The sequence below is a fragment of the Ambystoma mexicanum genome, chromosome 4p (assembly GCF_040938575.1).
Source record: "Ambystoma mexicanum isolate Mex_15411 chromosome 4p, UKY_AmexF1_1, whole genome shotgun sequence".
NCBI classification, from domain to species: Eukaryota; Metazoa; Chordata; class Amphibia; order Caudata; family Ambystomatidae; genus Ambystoma; species Ambystoma mexicanum.
Genome location: NC_090927.1, coordinates 663,786,138 through 663,804,161, shown reverse-complemented (window position 1 = coordinate 663,804,161; position 18,024 = coordinate 663,786,138).

The following is an 18,024-nucleotide window of genomic DNA, read 5'->3' as shown; positions in this document are numbered from 1 at the left end:
CCTACACAGTACTACGGTTCCCAAAATACACCACTGAGAATCCCAAGAGACAAACCTAGTAACAATTGGAACGTGACTACGAGTTTTAATGCATTTCAAGCTTCAAACTCTCCTGTATGAATCAAATAATAAATGGTAACATAAGATTCCTACACAGCAAATGAATAGAACGCTGTGATTAGCACTCAGTTCGTGTCTCCCATGAAGAGGTTATCACAAAGTACATTACAACATGGCCGACACCAACCTGTAGACAAACAGACAGTCGTCAATGACACAAACAAGGGACTTAGTTGCAAGTCATTCCCTCATTACATGGCAACAAGCAGGGATCACAGCAACACTTTGCTTGAACGCGGGACGCGGCAATGACATTTGCAGGTAAGCCCTGGGGTCCTTGACAGCCCACCCGCTCTCAGGACCAATCGCATCAGGATGCGCTTAATTCCAGCACATAGTCAAATTATTACAAAGAGCAGCACTTGTTGACTCAGCTACAATTATTGCCACATGTGATGTAAAAATGGGGTCTAAGCTTTTTAAATCAACTGACAGCACACACGCCATTGGTGGCTTTTAATGTACAACCGCAAATATTAGCAAATTAGTCTTAACTTCTATTAAAATGGAACCAAGGGCAGCGCGAGCCTTTTAACATGATGCAACCCGCATTAAAAGTAAAAGGGCCTTTTTGAAACTTTAGCTGACAATGTGCTTAGAAGTGTTCACAAACCGCCACCTTCTTTCCTTTCTCTCCCACGCCCTTACCTCACAGTTGGGATTGAACCCCGTTATTACACTTCCAGTAATGATCAAGAGAAATAAAGTTGGGTAAGAAATATTTTCTCACATTAGAGCACGCTTAGCACGAGTTTGTTCAATCACAACCACTCACCAATTATTCATTTCTAATGTATTTTTCTTTTTTCCTTTTGATTTTTCCAAACCTAAACATCCATCCCTTATCCCCTACCCTCTCTCTCTGTGAATGGGTAATTGAAATGGAAATGCATATGTTTAAAAAAAATGCCATTTGCTTTTGTTTTTTTCTCAATGATGTTTGATTGAATTACTTGACTTTCTTTTCTGGATGTTCCGTTTTACCTTGATTTTTACGATGTGGTTTGGTACATGAGGATTGGATGGTACATTTATTATTTTCACTTATGATGGGTCATAATTAGATAAGCCCTGATTTGAGAAAGGCACCTTGCCGAAACACGTGTAATCCATAGGGCAGATCAATTAAACTTCCTTATCACACAACAGCAATTGGACTCAGTCTCCAGCATACATTTTTTTCTGGCGCAGTAACAAGGTGTGACCACAGCAGCCTGGTTTCCTAATTAAACAAACGGAGTTGAGGAACTCGAAGTCTCCGTTCTATGGCACACCAATGCGACAGTGCAAATTCTTGCATTTAATCAGGTCGCGGGGGTTCTAAGTGATATCAACCCAAAAGTTCCTTCAAAATCTGTCCTTTTAGAATGGGGATGTGGAAGTAAGCATCCACCAGGTCCAGTGACGATAGGAAGTCGCCCTCCTCCAGCTGTCCCAGCACGTGCTGGAGGGTGACCATCCTGAATTTCTGTGCCTTGATGTACCTGTTCAACCGATGCAGGTCCATGATGGGGCGCCAACCGCCTGTCTTCTTTCTGATGAGGAAGTATCTTGAGTATACTCCGGAGCCCCGGAGCCTCTTGGGGACGAGCTCGATGGCACCCTTCTTGAGCATCGCCCTTACCTCCAACAGCAGTTGAGGGACGTGATTCTCCTTCCTGGCTACGGGAGGAATGCGAGGACACTTCTTTTGAAATTCCAGCGAGTGTCCGTGGGCCAGGGTGTCCAGCACCCAACGGTCGGTGGAGATGAACTCCCACGCGCTGATGAACTTCGTCAGCCGGCCTCCCACCGGGGTGCTTCGGTGGGGGCCCGACGCTATGGCCGGTTCAGTCCTGCTTGGAAGAGGCCTTGCCGCCTTGGCCTCCTTGCCGACGGCGGCGACACCGTCCTTGCTTGCCGCAGCCTCTGTAGGCCTCCTGGGACGAGGAGCGGGCCGCCTGGCGGTATGTAGAAGAGCCGCCGCTGGATCCTTTGGAGGCTCCCTGTCTGCCTCTAGAGCTCCGAAAGGGCCGCCGTTGCTGAAGGACTCCTAGGGCTCGGGCTGTTTCCGTGTCTGTCTTGATGGCCTGGAGGGACTCATCCACCGTCTTTCCAAACAGGTTGTTGCCGTCGAACGGCATGTCCAACACTCTGGTCTGGACGTCCTGGAGAAAGTCTGTCGCCTTGAGCCATCCTCGTCGTCAGAGGCAAACCCGATGAATTAAGACCGGTCTCTGTTCAAGCCTCATGTTCCTGCGAGCTTGGGTTCAGAAACGACAACATTTTGCACTTTTAGTGGGTTTTTCCATGTTGGTTTTTCATCAAATCTTCCACGGAGGTACACCCCCTCCTTTACACATATTACAGTAAGTTTTCATTTTTCTAGCATAAACCCTGTGTCTGCAATAATGGGTTTAGCCTCAGAACATCGTACGGAGTTGAGTTTAGTCTCAAATTGTAGGAACATTTTTCATATTAAGAATCTCCAAATTGTACATTTTTGTCAGCTTCATACAATATTTTATAAGCAATTTGATAAAACATACATTTGCCTCTCCTTCAGTACACCCATTTGCTTGTCCCCGCCCCCGGGAACTTGGCTTGACTCAGAGATCAAATGTCTTTCCTTCCCCCAGAGCAACTGTTGACAATTATACCTCAAATCAGCATATCCTATTCAGTAGAAAGAGTCTATTGTGTTGACTGAAGTCAGCAGACCAGGGTGCCACTCTGCATCTGATTAACACGACTGTGTGATCTCCTGTGCTGTTGCTAGTAAGAGCAGGTGTCTAGGCTCCCCATGGACAGAGGCCTCTTGAACTTTTAATTGAATCAGACTGCCTTCTAGTATAGGGCCCGGGAACAGTAGGTGTTAAGAATTCTCATTAACCAGCAAGGCTTTGAAGTTTCCAGCTAACTCAGATTCCTTTTCAGCTCCAGAAATACCGGTCTCCTGTCAGAGTTTAGATCGCTAGCACCGGTTAGTGTCAAGCACCGGTACTGCACCCATTTTTGGGAGCTGTCTTGAATTAATCCATTTCAAAAAGGGGATTTTACTTGATAGCATATGATCCTTGCTACCATTGTATTAATGTGGATTCTGCAGTAAAGTAATGTAGAACACCCAACCAGAAGTCGGATTCTTTGTTTGGTGGTTTCGTGCCCATGATTTTCGCAATTTTTGACATAAATTAAAACAGATTTTGAACAGCACCATATTCCTTTGCACTGATTTCGCTCATGGCGCTTCTGGCCCATCATGCTCGCACTGGTGAGTTGCAGGTCAGGCGACCATTTTGGTGTGCACAAAAACTGCGCGGTCTTCCCGGATTCTGGCGCAAATGTGGGCTTTTCAGCCATCTTGGATTTTCTAAGCCCACAGCACCAAACGTTGCAGCCTGATAACTTGAACGTGCCTCGATACACCTGACATCTAGCAGTGTCATGGTGGAAGGTTCTTTCTCATGAAAACAAAGATGAGATGACCGGGACAGATGAATAAACTTCTGCTGGTTATTTCAAATGTTTCAATGAAATGGCATTACAATGTAGGAACCAGTGGTTGGTCTGTGACATCACAGTGGGAGCCAGGGATGGTGTAGCCAGGTATGCAGGACCCAATCACTGAAAGCAATGTATGCCCATCCTAGTGTTAATTACTTTAGAAGGTTATAAAAGCTTCCAATTTAGTGGTGTTTCTTTGAGAGCAGCTTTTTATGAAGTTCTGTTCCGCATTCCCAGGAGGCACGAAGGAGGCAGTGCTCAGAGCACCATCCTGAAGAGCAATTTAAGTAAAGTATTTGAAACTTCATCTCGTCACGCTGCTCGTACGTGACTTACTGCTTATTTTTGCATTGTTAAATAGAAGCTCAGCCTCCTAAAGACTGAAGCAACTATTCCCCTTGATTCTTTTACTTGTTAGTCAAACGGGAAGCAGACAGGACTACAAGTCCCAGAGTGCTCTCGCGCACACTTATAGAAACGTCAGGCGCTTCAGCGCCGGCGCTTCTGCAACGAAGCCGGTCTACGCCGGTCCCGGCGGACGCTTCTTAAACAACTGCAACTTCACCCTCACTCAGGACTCACATTCCCAGGAGGCACGAAGGAGGCAGTGCTCAGAGCACCATCCTGAAGAGCAATTTAAGTAAAGTATTTGAAACTTCATCTCGTCACGCTGCTCGTACGTGACTTACTGCTTATTTTTGCATTGTTAAATAGAAGCTCAGCCTCCTAAAGACTGAAGCAACTATTCCCCTTGATTCTTTTACTTGTTAGTCAAACGGGAAGCAGACAGGACTACAAGTCCCAGAGTGCTCTCGCGCACACTTATAGAAACGTCAGGCGCTTCAGCGCCGGCGCTTCTGCAACGAAGCCGGTCTACGCCGGTCCCGGCGGACGCTTCTTAAACAACTGCAACTTTACCCTCACTCAGGACTCACATTCCCAGGAGGCACGAAGGAGGCAGTGCTCAGAGCACCATCCTGAAGAGCAATTTAAGTAAAGTATTTGAAACTTCATCTCGTCACGCTGCTCGTACGTGACTTACTGCTTATTTTTGCATTGTTAAATAGAAGCTCAGCCTCCTAAAGACTGAAGCAACTATTCCCCTTGATTCTTTTACTTGTTAGTCAAACGGGAAGCAGACAGGACTACAAGTCCCAGAGTGCTCTCGCGCACACTTATAGAAACGCCAGGCGCTTCAGCGCCGGCGCTTCTGCAACAAAGCCGGTCTACGCCGGTCCCGGCGGACGCTTCTTAAACAACTGCAACTTTACCCTCACTCAGGACTCACATTCCCAGGAGGCACGAAGGAGGCAGTGCTCAGAGCACCATCCTGAAGAGCAATTTAAGTAAAGTATTTGAAACTTCATCTCGTCACGCTGCTCGTACGTGACTTACTGCTTATTTTTGCATTGTTAAATAGAAGCTCAGCCTCCTAAAGACTGAAGCAACTATTCCCCTTGATTCTTTTACTTGTTAGTCAAACGGGAAGCAGACAGGACTACAAGTCCCAGAGTGCTCTCGCGCACACTTATAGAAACGTCAGGCGCTTCAGCGCCGGCGCTTCTGCAACGAAGCCGGTCTACGCCGGTCCCGGCGGACGCTTCTTAAACAACTGCAACTTTACCCTCACTCAGGACTCACATTCCCAGGAGGCACGAAGGAGGCAGTGCTCAGAGCACCATCCTGAAGAGCAATTTAAGTAAAGTATTTGAAACTTCATCTCGTCACGCTGCTCGTACGTGACTTACTGCTTATTTTTGCATTGTTAAATAGAAGCTCAGCCTCCTAAAGACTGAAGCAACTATTCCCCTTGATTCTTTTACTTGTTAGTCAAACGGGAAGCAGACAGGACTACAAGTCCCAGAGTGCTCTCGCGCACACTTATAGAAACGTCAGGCGCTTCAGCGCCGGCGCTTCTGCAACGAAGCCGGTCTACGCCGGTCCACGGCGTCCGACGGCTCACGGCCCAAAACGCTGAAACTCCTGAACAAGAGCGATACAGCAAAAAAATAAGGTATGGGCTATATAAACCTAACCGAGCTACTGTCCCGAAACGAAAGGTTACAGCAACTAGGAATTGTACAAAACTATCTCAGACATAGACAAGAGACAACATCCACTAATGCCACGTTGACAAGTAGTACTCCACCTAAAGCCGCCAAAAACACGAAACCCGATCCAAAAATAGAAGACGACAAAGCTCATCTCAAAATTGCATTACTTAATACCAGGTCCTTGCCTAAACATGCACAAGAAATCCATGACTACATTACGGATGAAAATTTAGACATCCTCTGCCTTACAGAAACCTGGCTACAAGAGCCTGTTGGACCCACGATAGACATAGCAATTCCTGCAAACTACAACATCTACACAAAAAATAGAGATACAGGAAAGGGTGGAGGTGTGGCGATCATCGCAAAAAACTCACTCAAACTCTTTGCCTCTCCTATTCAGTGTTCAGGTTGTGAGGTTATCCACGTCAAACTCACCCCCACCCCTAATAACTGCATTAACCTGATCACTATCTATAGACCCCCATCTTTAGTATCTGACTTCAATGATGAAATCATGACCCTACTAAATAGTACTAAATCAACCAACACAGAGACTATCATGCTAGGTGATATAAACAGATGGAGGGGGAACTTACAGGACCAGCTAGCCATCACTCTAGAAGAGGACTTAGAAAACAGTAATTTCTCTATCATCAATAAAGAGCCTACCGCAAACACAGGGAATCAACTCGATTGGATTGTTACAAACAATCCCAAAATAACTATGCTCGGCACTTACCCCTGCATATGGTCAGACCATTTTAAAATCGAAATCTCCCTACCATTGAAATTCAACAAGGGAAAACCAGCTAACTTACCTAAATCAGTCATGGCCAGAAACTTGAGAAAAATCACTAGTAGTATGCTCTCTGAGGAAATGCAGAAAATCATGAGCTCCACCAAGGACAATGACCATAGTAAACATATAATTCAAACCTATAACCAAGGCATGCTTAAACTGTTAGACACCCATGCCCCCCTGAAAGACAAAAAAGTTAGGCCTAACCCAAACCACCAAAAATGGTTCACCGCAGAAGCCGTTAAGCTTAAAAAGGACAAAAGAATTCTTGAAAGGAAATGGCTAAAAGATCCCTCCGAAATTAATAAAAGCAACTGGAAGACAGCAGACCAATTATATAAATCAAAACTAGTGGATTTGAAGAAAAACCACTATAACGACAGCATAAGTACCGCAGCAAACTCCACTGGAAAACTATTCCAGATCCTTAAATCCATTGATAAGCCCACAACACTCACACCACCGTTCCAACCAACGGAAACAGACTGTGAGAACGTCCAAACCGCCTTCCAAAATAAAATAACTAAAGCCAGAGAAACCATCATCAACTGCCAGACCACAAATATTCCAGTCAAGACTCTCCCCATAGAACATAACATCAAGATAGAAGTCTCCAAATTTCATTTTCGACCCACCACAGTCAACACAATGAAGAAAACGCTATCCACCATGAGGTGTACCTCATGTTCAGAAAATATTCTTCCCCCTAAATTCATTCTTGAAAATCCCGATATCTTTTGTCCCTTTCTTACTAGAATGGTAAATGCCTCATTCAGAGACCATACTGTCCCAAACACCATCAAAACAGTCACGGTCACTCCCTTACCAAAAAAACCAGACCTCAACCAACAGGACCCTGCCAACCTCAGGCCCATCACAAATTGTAATTTTCTGCTGAAAATTATGGATAAAATAGCTACTGACCAACTTCAAAGTTACATTGATGAAAAGAACCTTCTTCATCCACAACAATCTGGGTTTAGATCCAGCCATAGCACCGAGTCAGCACTATTGGACCTCCAAACTGAAATGCTTTCCATTCTGGACAGAGGCAAGGCGGGGCTGCTGATACTATTGGACCTTTCGGCGCCGTTTGACCTGCTAGATCATGCCAAACTCCGTGAGGCCCTTGAAAAATCAGGCAATTGCTCAACGGGAGCCATTGAATGGATCGCCTCTTTCCTACAAAACAGACAATCTAAGATTGTCTGGGGAGACAAAGCATCCAGCGCTAAGCTAGTTGATTGCGGAGTCCCTCAGGGAGCCAGCTTCTCCCCACTACTTTTTAACCTCTATATGAGATGCCTATGCACCATGTTATCCCAGATGGGCATATTCTTCACCAACTTCGCTGACGATACCCAACTGGTATTTGAACTCAGTGGAAACCACCAAACAGACAACGATAAACTTATCATCCTCTACAACACCATCGAACATTGGATGAAAGAAAACTGGATGTGTCTAAACGGCTCTAAGACCGAGCTCATGATCTTCGGATCCACACAAGCCAGAAAGAAATTGAGCCCTGCTTTCAACTCTTTCACCATCAAAAACATCCAGATCCCAGTATCAGCAAAAGTAAAGACCCTAGGCGTGTATCTTCAAGCCTCTCTTGGAGCTGAAGCACACACAAGCTATCTTAAAAAAAATTGCCAGTACCATCAAATTCTCCTCAAAAAGATCAGACCACTGTTAGACCAAAAGAATAGCACCATCATTGCTAGGGCCACTATACTATCTAGATTGGACTACGGAAACTCCCTACTCTTGGGAGCAAATAGCAAGTGCCTGAAAAGATGCCAAATCATTCAAAACAACGCCATCAGAACGATCACTGGAAAAACATGGAGAGAACACATCTCTGGAGAAAGGAAAGCCCTCCACTGGCTGGCTATGGAGGAGAGAATCTCCTTCAAGTCTCTTACCATGGTACATCGTTGTCTCTACGGCACAGCCCCGGCCTACCTCAAGAAACATTTTAAATGGTATGAACCATCCCGGAGCCTCAGATCATCAAACACAGGCAAATTACAAACCATAACCACTAAAAAACAACAGGGCCTTGGTAAGGCTTTCCCGACTATAGTCATCGGGAAATGGAACGACCTACCCACCTTACTTAAACTTGAACCCAACTACCTCATCTTCAGGAAAAAACTGAAAACTTTTCTTTTTAAGTAAAACCTAGAAACACCTAGAACCACTTTGAGTTAATTCAGATCCCTTCCGTCTAGTCCCGTCACCATTATTGTTGTCTTTGTCTATTTGTTAGCGTTCTGATGCCCGCGGGCTTTAGCGCTATATAAACAAATAAATAAATAAATAAATAAATAAATAAATAAATATAGCTGTCCCAGCTGCGTCTAGGATTGTGAAATAAAACGGTGTTACTTCTTGCCTGGCATACACTCCTTTTTTACTACTTTTGTACTTTTTTACTTGTGAGTTCTGAGGTGACACCTGATACATTTTTGGAGGCCCCAGCGAGATAAATCAGCGTTCCTGACCAGGCATGAGGACTCCAGCCATACTCCTGGGGGAGTGCGGGATAGCGCCTGCTGACCAGCACCAAGAGCTCAAATACAGAGGAGGTCTGTGGATGCTGAATTCCCGAAGGTCCACCTGGTCAGGACACTGCCCATGCTCCAACAGGGTGCAGGCCATTGAAGGAAGAATCCAACTTCGAGAAGAGCGCAAAATCTCCTAAAAGGATACATGAGTGTACCCGTGCATGAACGTGCTGTGTAGTTTTATGCTGTATATGACGCACCCTCAAGAGTTAGATGGCAATTGGCCATAGAAGTCCTAGATTTGGAAATATACAAAAATGTCACCCTCATTTGTGTGCCCCCACAGTCACTGCGACTTTGGGGGAGCACAGAATACTCACTCCCATTACTGCGCCCAAGAGAAGTAGGGTTTGCAGGGGTGTAGAGCACTCTGCTTGGGAACAGCAATGGGAGACGGGGGATGCGGGGGCATCCCCAGCTTACCATTGTGGTAAGTGGGGGACAAGAAAGTAAAAAAAATGTAAAAAACATTTTTTTTAAAAGCACCCTGCAGCGTCAGCTCCGACCTACGCAAGTGGGAGGAACCGACGCTGCAGGCATAGCGGGAAGTCGACGGTGCACACAGAAGTATGCCACCATAAAGGTAAGTGGGGTGGGGGGTTGGGTAGGTGTATGCGGGGTGGTGGACGTGGGTAAAGGGATCTATTTGATCACTGCGCCACACCATAATTGGCATCAACATTTTCAGCGGCGCAGTTACGGGCGGCGCAGTGGGCACATAGATTACTAGATTTTAGGTCCACTTATTCAATACGGAGAAGGTGGGTGGTGACGTATCTGCGTTAGAGCAGAGGGGTGCGTAGTAAGTGGTGGACCTCATTAGATGAGAGCTGCGCGTAGTGCAGGCAATTGATATAGTTGCATCGTGTTTTATTGTTACGGGTGAAGAGTTTTGATGATAAAAGGAGTAGGAGAAAGAAGTATGAGCGTTATTGTCTTGTGAGTAGTAGCAGATTATTGCTGTTTCGTGGAAAATATTGTAGTGTCTGTTGACTGTGGCTGTGAAGATTACAGAAGGGCCAGAACCGACTTAACATGTAAATAAGAGCTGTGTAGCGCAGCAACCGCACTCTCGGTGTACCAACATAGGGCATTGTTGTTAAGGTGGGGGGGTCGGGTGTGTGTGTGTGTGTGTGTGTGTGTGTTTGTGTGTGTGAGAAAGCCAGTGTGAACGAAAATAGGGTGTACAAGCTAAGTGGTAAGTATAATATTGAGTGAGTGGGGTGAGTGAATTAGGATATAAGAGTTTTAGGTGTTTAATAACAGAGGGAAAGAATAAAAAGAGAAGGGAAGAGTACTCTAATAATTTGGACCAGGGCACTATAATGTCGGTCTATTTGATGGATGCTCATGCGTAGAAAATTGCCTCAATATGGCGATAAAATAACAAAATACCACTTTCAGTGGGTACACGACACAGTGGGGAAACGTTATCAGGAATGGCCCGAAGAGGGAACATTCAATAAAAGTATTATCGACAGTATGTATTCATACTTGTCAGCTACCTATATAGGGAGAGAAACTCACGAATAGGCAGGACATTCTAGGGCTCTGGAAACTGTACGGGGAAAAGAGAAAAGAGACAGAGAAGGGATAAGGGGAGGATGAAAAGGGGAGTGCGCCACCCCCTCCCTATGCACTATACCTGCTGTTAGAACCAGCTGCGAGGTATACAAACACTAAAAGAGTGTACCAAGATAAGGAAGGATCTAACAAAAAGAAAGATGAATGCGAGGTAAACTCTATTAGTAAAAATGAGAAGGGGAGAAGAAAATACTTGGTGGACATTAAAAAGAGCACACAGCAGCAACTTGATTCTATGTTCAGGGAGGCTGAAAAAGCAATCTAAAGGGAGATAGAGAAAAAAGAAAAAGAAAGAGGAAAGACAGCTGGTGAACAGGGATAGACAGAAGGGAGCATTACATTTAAAATTGATAAATGGTGATAGGATGCACACAGCATCAGATTGGGAGGGCAGTAGTGTCAGTGACCATGACGATGACGAACTTAGGGAGGAGAACGAAAGAGAGGAAAAAGCAGGGGACTGAGGAAATAGGAGTAGGAAGACTAGGATGGCAGTAGTGAGAAAACAATGACAAGGGAATAAACACAGAGTACGGACACAAATGCCCCTTTTACTGAAAGCAAAAGGCGAGGTGCATTACTTACCTTGGCAGACAATGGATTGGGATAATTTGATTTACAGTTTACCTTCACTAAGGACGAGTGCGGGTATATTGACTTATGTGTTTGAGAAGGAGACAGCAGGGATCCCGCTGGCCATAGGAGACATCAAGAGTTTGTTGGCAGTATTGGTGGGGGAGTGAAGTGACAAAATTTGGCAGCAAGCATGCTACGCAGGGGTACATTTAAGCACTAAAATACATGACGGAGCACCCTTTAACAATTATCCAGCATACGTTTGGAAAGCACTAAGTGAACTGAATCCAGGTACATCTGATACAGGCTCAATATTAGCACAGAAAATTAAGCCAGATGAGGACCCTGCAGAATATATATATGATCCATACAATAGATGTGGACACAGGAAAATAAACAGCCCTGGGACGACAAAATACCGTTGTTCTTTCACATCTTGGTGAGGGTCCTCCCCACAGACGTTCAATTTTCCTTAGAGAAAATAGTGGGGATTGAAGCGAAAGGATGGCCTGAGATACAAGCAAAAATCACGCACTATTGTAAAAAGGAGAAGGAAAAATACAAAGAAATAGCAGACAATAATGTGGTAAAAGCAGAAAATAAATGAGTGCAGAAAAAACTGGCTAAAATAAGCATGGTGGGAGCAGTGCTCACAGGACCAGTTTCTGTTCCACCGCTCAGCAAGGGGGACTCCCAGTAGCAGGAGTAATGCATCAAGGAGGGTATGCGCAAGCGCCATACAATCAGCAGCGGGGGACAGTGCAAATGCAACAACAACAATCATTCACAACACACAACAAGCATCAGGGATTTTATACACATGACAATACCAGTCAGGGAGGGGGCATTATACAAGAGGAAGGGGAAATGGGTACAGGGGCATGGGTCCACATTTTGGATCACAGTGTTTTGCATGCAGTAACTTTGGTCATTTTTCCCGAACATGTCCGTTAATTCCACAAGCAGGGCAGCAACAGCAGGCATATGTACAGGCGCAGGCCCCTCAACAAATACAAATGATACAACAGCAGCAACAATTATAATTGCTGCCAGCACAGACACAGAGTGTACCAGCACAGGGAGAAGTACAAATGCAAGATGGGGAAATGGTGGGGACACAAGGTACTGTGAGCATACTCCAGGCACCAGCGCAGACACAAGACAAGGTAACGATACTGGGACAGAATACAGTGCTCCAATACACGGGAGTGACAGTGGTGGGTGGCAATCCATTCACGTCTTCCGTGAACACATTTTCCCAATAGGGGTGCCCACAGGAGGTGTGACTGTGTCCTGTCCTAGTGGTAACTGAGGACTCTTAGTAGGAGCCCGAGATAACAGTTCAAATAGGACAAAGGGTATTTTCCTTTCTCATAGATACTAGGGCTACCCGATCCTGCACAAAAGAAGAAGGATTTCGATTATCCAACAATAGTGTGGACACACAAGGCTTTTTGGGGAAAATGTTGAAGGTTCCCCTGATTAAAGATTTACCCTTAGCAATAGGGACACAGCATATTGTCGCACCATTATTGTACTCGAAAGACACACCCATCAACATTTTGGGAAGAGACTTACTGAGCAAACCGAACCCCACAATTTCATTTTCAGAGAAGGGGATGTGTGCACAACACCTGAGCTGTACCCAGCTAGAGTGGCAGTATTGATACAGGCCTACTATGCCCACAGCACGATGAGAGGGAAGGCCACACACAGAGGTGTTTTTATATGGGGTATATGTCCTGTTGAGACGGATACCAGGAATTGAAGGAAAGGTGTTTCGATTGGCCATTGAATATCTGTTCAAACCACGGTGCCCCACGACTGTAGCTTCCGGCACACACATACACTGCTGTACCTAGAGGACGTAGTGGTAAGGAAAGACATGATCATGATCATGAGGTACTCATGGTGTCAACAATAAAGACAGACAAAAGTGATCACAGTTCATGGGTGTTTATTAAACTGCAAATGTGGGTGAGATAAACGCCTACTCTAATCCTAAATCTAAGATGGGAGCAAGCTTCAACCATTAAATGAAAATAAGGCAGTCCTAGTGGTGCTGTGTCAAAGAAAAGGGCCTATACTAAGAACACCTATTGCCAATCCTTACGCTAATTACAAAAAGAGTGTGGGATAGGATTCACAAGAAAGAAAGAAGTGTTCACAAATAATGTGTCAGGATGCATGCAGTAGTCGGGGTCTTCCTTCCCCACGTTTAAAGCACGGGACAAGGTGGATCTCCTGAGCACAGCAGACATTCGAGCTTTCCCAGCACAAGCCAACAGTTCTGTATCAGCTATCAGGTCCTTCGATGGTTAAGTCTCTTTTCAACAAATGTCTGTTGCCTTCAAGGGCCTGATATTCAACAAAACAAATAAACAAAGATCTGTTCCACATATACTTTGGGTGATTGCTTCACCCCTGGGTGCTCCTCTTTTGGGCATTGACTCCTCACAAACCTAATAAACAGGTCCTTTCTCAATGAATTCTAGGTGATTACTTTCCACCCCTGGGTCTCCTTCGTTCGGGCTCAAAACCTTTTCAGATCATCAACCTCCCTCTGACGAGTTCACTATGGCTTTTCTTACTTTCACGAATCTTAATGTCTTTTCAAACAATTCACTGTGGAAATCCCTCGGTCAGGTTCACTCTCGTCAACACACTGTTCATAGGAGCTTTAGACCTCGCTCCTTTTGGTTAGCATCCCTCTGCCGAGTTCACTCCTGCCAATCTTTGCTAAACAGTTCACTGTGGATCTCCCTCGGTCGGGTTCACTCCTGTCAACACACTGTTCATAGGGACTTCAGGCTTTGTCCCTTTTTGTCAGCATCCCTCTGCCGGGTTCACTATTGCCAACTTTATCAATACTGCCTTTCTAAATCACCTGTCGGTCAAAGACTTTCAACTGTACAGAGGATTTTGCAAGACCCCTGTATGACCACTTTGAGCGTTCCTTTGCGGCCTTCCCAAGGCCTTCTGGTATTAGCAGTTTCAACAAAAACACGGGATTGACCAGAGTCTCTCGAGTAAACGCCCATGTGGTGCTGGATCCCTCTGCAGATGGTCTCCCCTTTATTCTTAACAGTTCTTTGAACTTCCCTTAAGTTGCTATTTTGTGGCTTTTATTCAACACAGTTCAGTTTTTATTGGATCTCCCCTCGACTCACTGACTGCGATGAACCGCTTGGCTTTTCAGCATATCTGGAGGCAAGGGCGGTACCATGGAAGCAGGTGCCTCCCTCGGACCTGCTAATCAGTGTAGGCATGCTCCATGTACCGTTGACATCTGCTGCAACACCCTTCAGCTATTATCCGCAGTCTTACGATTCCTTCTGTGGAGGTTTCGCGGGTCTGGGTCGAAAAGGGAAAGGTTGTGTCTCTCCTTGTCAGTGTGAGAAACCTGAAGGTGTCTCCCTAGCTAGTCTGCAGGTAGCCAGGATACGGCATCGCTATTGGATCCAGTTCCTGGGGGTGGACCAGTGAGGGAGCATAACCTGGGTGGAGGCTCCTTGAGGAGTGGGAGTGGGACGCGGATGGGTGAGATGCGGTATCCCCATTCCTTTGGCACCTTTTCCCTCTCACATAGGACATTCCAAAACACTGCCCCCCATCTCCAACACAAACACTTTTGTACAACACACAAGAGAACGGACTAACACCAGGGCCATTTACCTGACAGGTCCCAATACAAGGGTCAGGCAAAGTCAGGCAATTGAGCGGAATCACACACACCTGACGGCCCTTTCCCTTCCTCACAGGGATAAAAGGAAGAGTGAGAGAGCACAGTATGAGCAAGGTGAGCACGGCAGACAGCACAGCTATCCGAGATGGAGAAAGATGGTGGGAATCAAGAGGCAGGCCATCCCAGGCCCACTGAACTTTCTTGGAAGAGGAAATAAGACCGCGAATAGTAGCATAAGTGTCTTGCAGCAGATGTCAACAGTACACGGGGCAAACCTGCGTTGATAAGCAGGAGCGAGGAAAGCTCCCGCGACCGTGGTACTGGCCTTGACTCCAAAGAAACCAAAAGCCAAGCGGTTCATCGCAGCCGGTGAGTCGAGGGGAGAACCGATAAGAACCGGGCTGTGTTGAATGAGAATCGCAAAGTGGCATTTTGAACCAAGTTCGATGAACTGTGAAAAGCGTTAAGGGGCGACCAGCTGCAGAGGGAAACTGGCACCACGTTGGTGCTAACTCAAGAGACTCTGGTCGATCCCCATCTGAGTGACACTACAGGTACCAGAAGGCTGTAGGAGAATCACCAAAAGAGGTGAAAGTGGTCATACAGGAGGTCTAGTAAAAATCCTTGCACAATCGAAATACTTTGATCTACAAACTAAGAGAAAGTAGGGAAAGTGAATCCCGTAAACATTGAACATTTGTAAACCCAACTAAGGGGTGCTGACGAGAAGGGGGCAAGTCTAAAGTCTCAGGAAACAGTGTGTTGACAAGCTTGAACCCGGCGGAGGGATGTCCACTGGAACTGTTTAAAAAGACATTAAGACTTGTGAGGGAAGGAAATGCCATGGTGAACCCAGAGAAGGGAGGCTGAAAGTAAAGAAGGGTCAGCGCCCGGAAGTGAGGGACCCAGGGGTAAAAAACCCTTACCCAAAGTGAAGGCAAGAAATGAACTTTCATTTTGTTGAAGGAACTTTTGTTTTGTTATTGAATATATCAGGCCCTCAAAGGCAAGAGACTTTCAAGAGAAACAAGACTTGGCCATCAACGGTCCTGATAGCTGCAAGTGGAAGTGTTGACTTGTGCTAGAGAAAGCTCACGTGTGTGCTGTGCTCCAGGATCCCATTTTACCCTGTGCACAAAAACGTGGGGAAGGGAGAACCAAGCTATCGCATCTTGACATATTATTTGTGGACATTTCTTTCTTTTTTTGAAAACCATCCCACACCCTTTTTGTATTAGTTGCAAGGTTTGACAATAGGTTTCTTAATATTGGCCCTTTTTTATTTGACACAACGGCACTAGGACTGCCTTATTTTCATTTGATGGTTGACGCTTGCTCCCATCTTAGATTTAGGTTTAGATTAGGCGTTGTTACAACATGCATACAGTTTAATAAACACCCTTGAACTGTGATCACTTGTGCGTGTCTTTACTGTTGCCACCATATGTTCCTCACATATGGTGTCAGATTCGGATATGATTCAACTGATAAAAATTGAAGCCCATGCTAAGAATTGTGGTACCACCAGAAGGGGAAAATAAAATAGTTGATCTCCTAGAGTATATCCCGCTTAAAAGAGGTGTTGTCCTCTCAGTTACATATTCCCTCAAGTCAACAGGATCTGTTCTTTAAGGCTCAAGTCTTACTAGATAGTTTTACTAGATACCCTACCACTCTCTCATTATAATATCCAACCGTGGGACCAAATAATTAAAAGAATCTAGCCGGCCCCTTCTTTCATCATGTGGGTCAGCTGGGCTCATCCTCGCGGTGAAGGTCAGGGCACACATTACTACATTGTTTCTTCCTAAACTAAACACACTAAGCCTGGTTATTATATCATTGTGGCAGGCCCCTGGGCAGCACAGGAAATAGTGCCGGGGGAAGGGAGGATAAAATACAGTCACGCTGACTCACACATTCAGGGCACCGTTGATACCGCAATTACCGCACTCAGGGGTTTTGATCTTTAGTTTATCCCTCCCTGTACCTCGTGTGACAAGAGATATGTTGTCATGCTTGGAATAATACAGCCGCGCATGCTTCAAGCTTCTCTAGGCACTTGATTTGTGTTGGGCCAAGGGTGTCTTACACATATGGGGGGGCACAAATGCAGGGTTGTTAGGTCAGTGGTGTGGGGCTTGCTCTGGACTGGCTGGGTGGGGGTTAGAGGCCTACTGGCAGTTTAGTGGAGATGAATGGATGCAGAGAGGCGCCTGGTGTTGTGTCACGCTCTTGCAGGGTGCATTCCTTTGGAAGATACTAAATATTCACAACACTGGAGGTAAGAGGGAGAAGTGGACTTCCGTGGGAACGGGGCTCTGCGGATTCATTCTGTCTTAATGAGATTGGGCCTAGTGAGCAGAGAACGGGAACAGCACGATCCTGGAAACTTAATCCTTTTAGGCCTAATACAAAATGGAGTCATGTGCTATGGGTTTCCTAGTGCCGCGTGTCTAATGTGAGCGCTATACTGCCTCTATATGTTGTCTAATAGTGCAGATGGCTCCCCTGTTTACACTACATCACCTCATATGGCGTTCGCCTTACCTGAAAGCGCCTACGGGGGTGGGATAGGCTCATTTCCATCCCAACATTCCCCCCTTTCGTTACTTCTACAGTAACAAATTCTCCCCCATCATATTTATGCTCATTTGCACGTCTTCTGCTTCGTCCCATGCTGACGTTCCCTTTATTGGCATCCACACTCTGCACACATGTCTTAAACCTACCCCTCGCTGCGCATACTGTTCAGGTGTGCAGGTCATGTAGATGTACCCCCATAACCCGCCAGATCCACCCATACCTCTTTGTAATTTTCTGGATCAGGGGAGGTACAATGGTTGCGTGGTACAAGTTATCAAATACATCGCCAATAGGGATTGGGACCCTGTGGTGAACAGGGCAGTCATTTTGCTCAGTTTGTATCTCCACTTCCTTTGTATCACGAGGCACCTTATTATTTCCAATAGTCACCATCATCATTGCACTTCTAGGCACAGCTTTGGCACACCATCGGAGACCCAATTGGCACATGCAAAAGATCACCAAGATAACCACAATGATAGAGACCAGCATTTCTACCAATGTTCCAAGCCATGATGGCTTGGAAATGGTCTTCTTCCTGGACACCCCTAGTTCGTG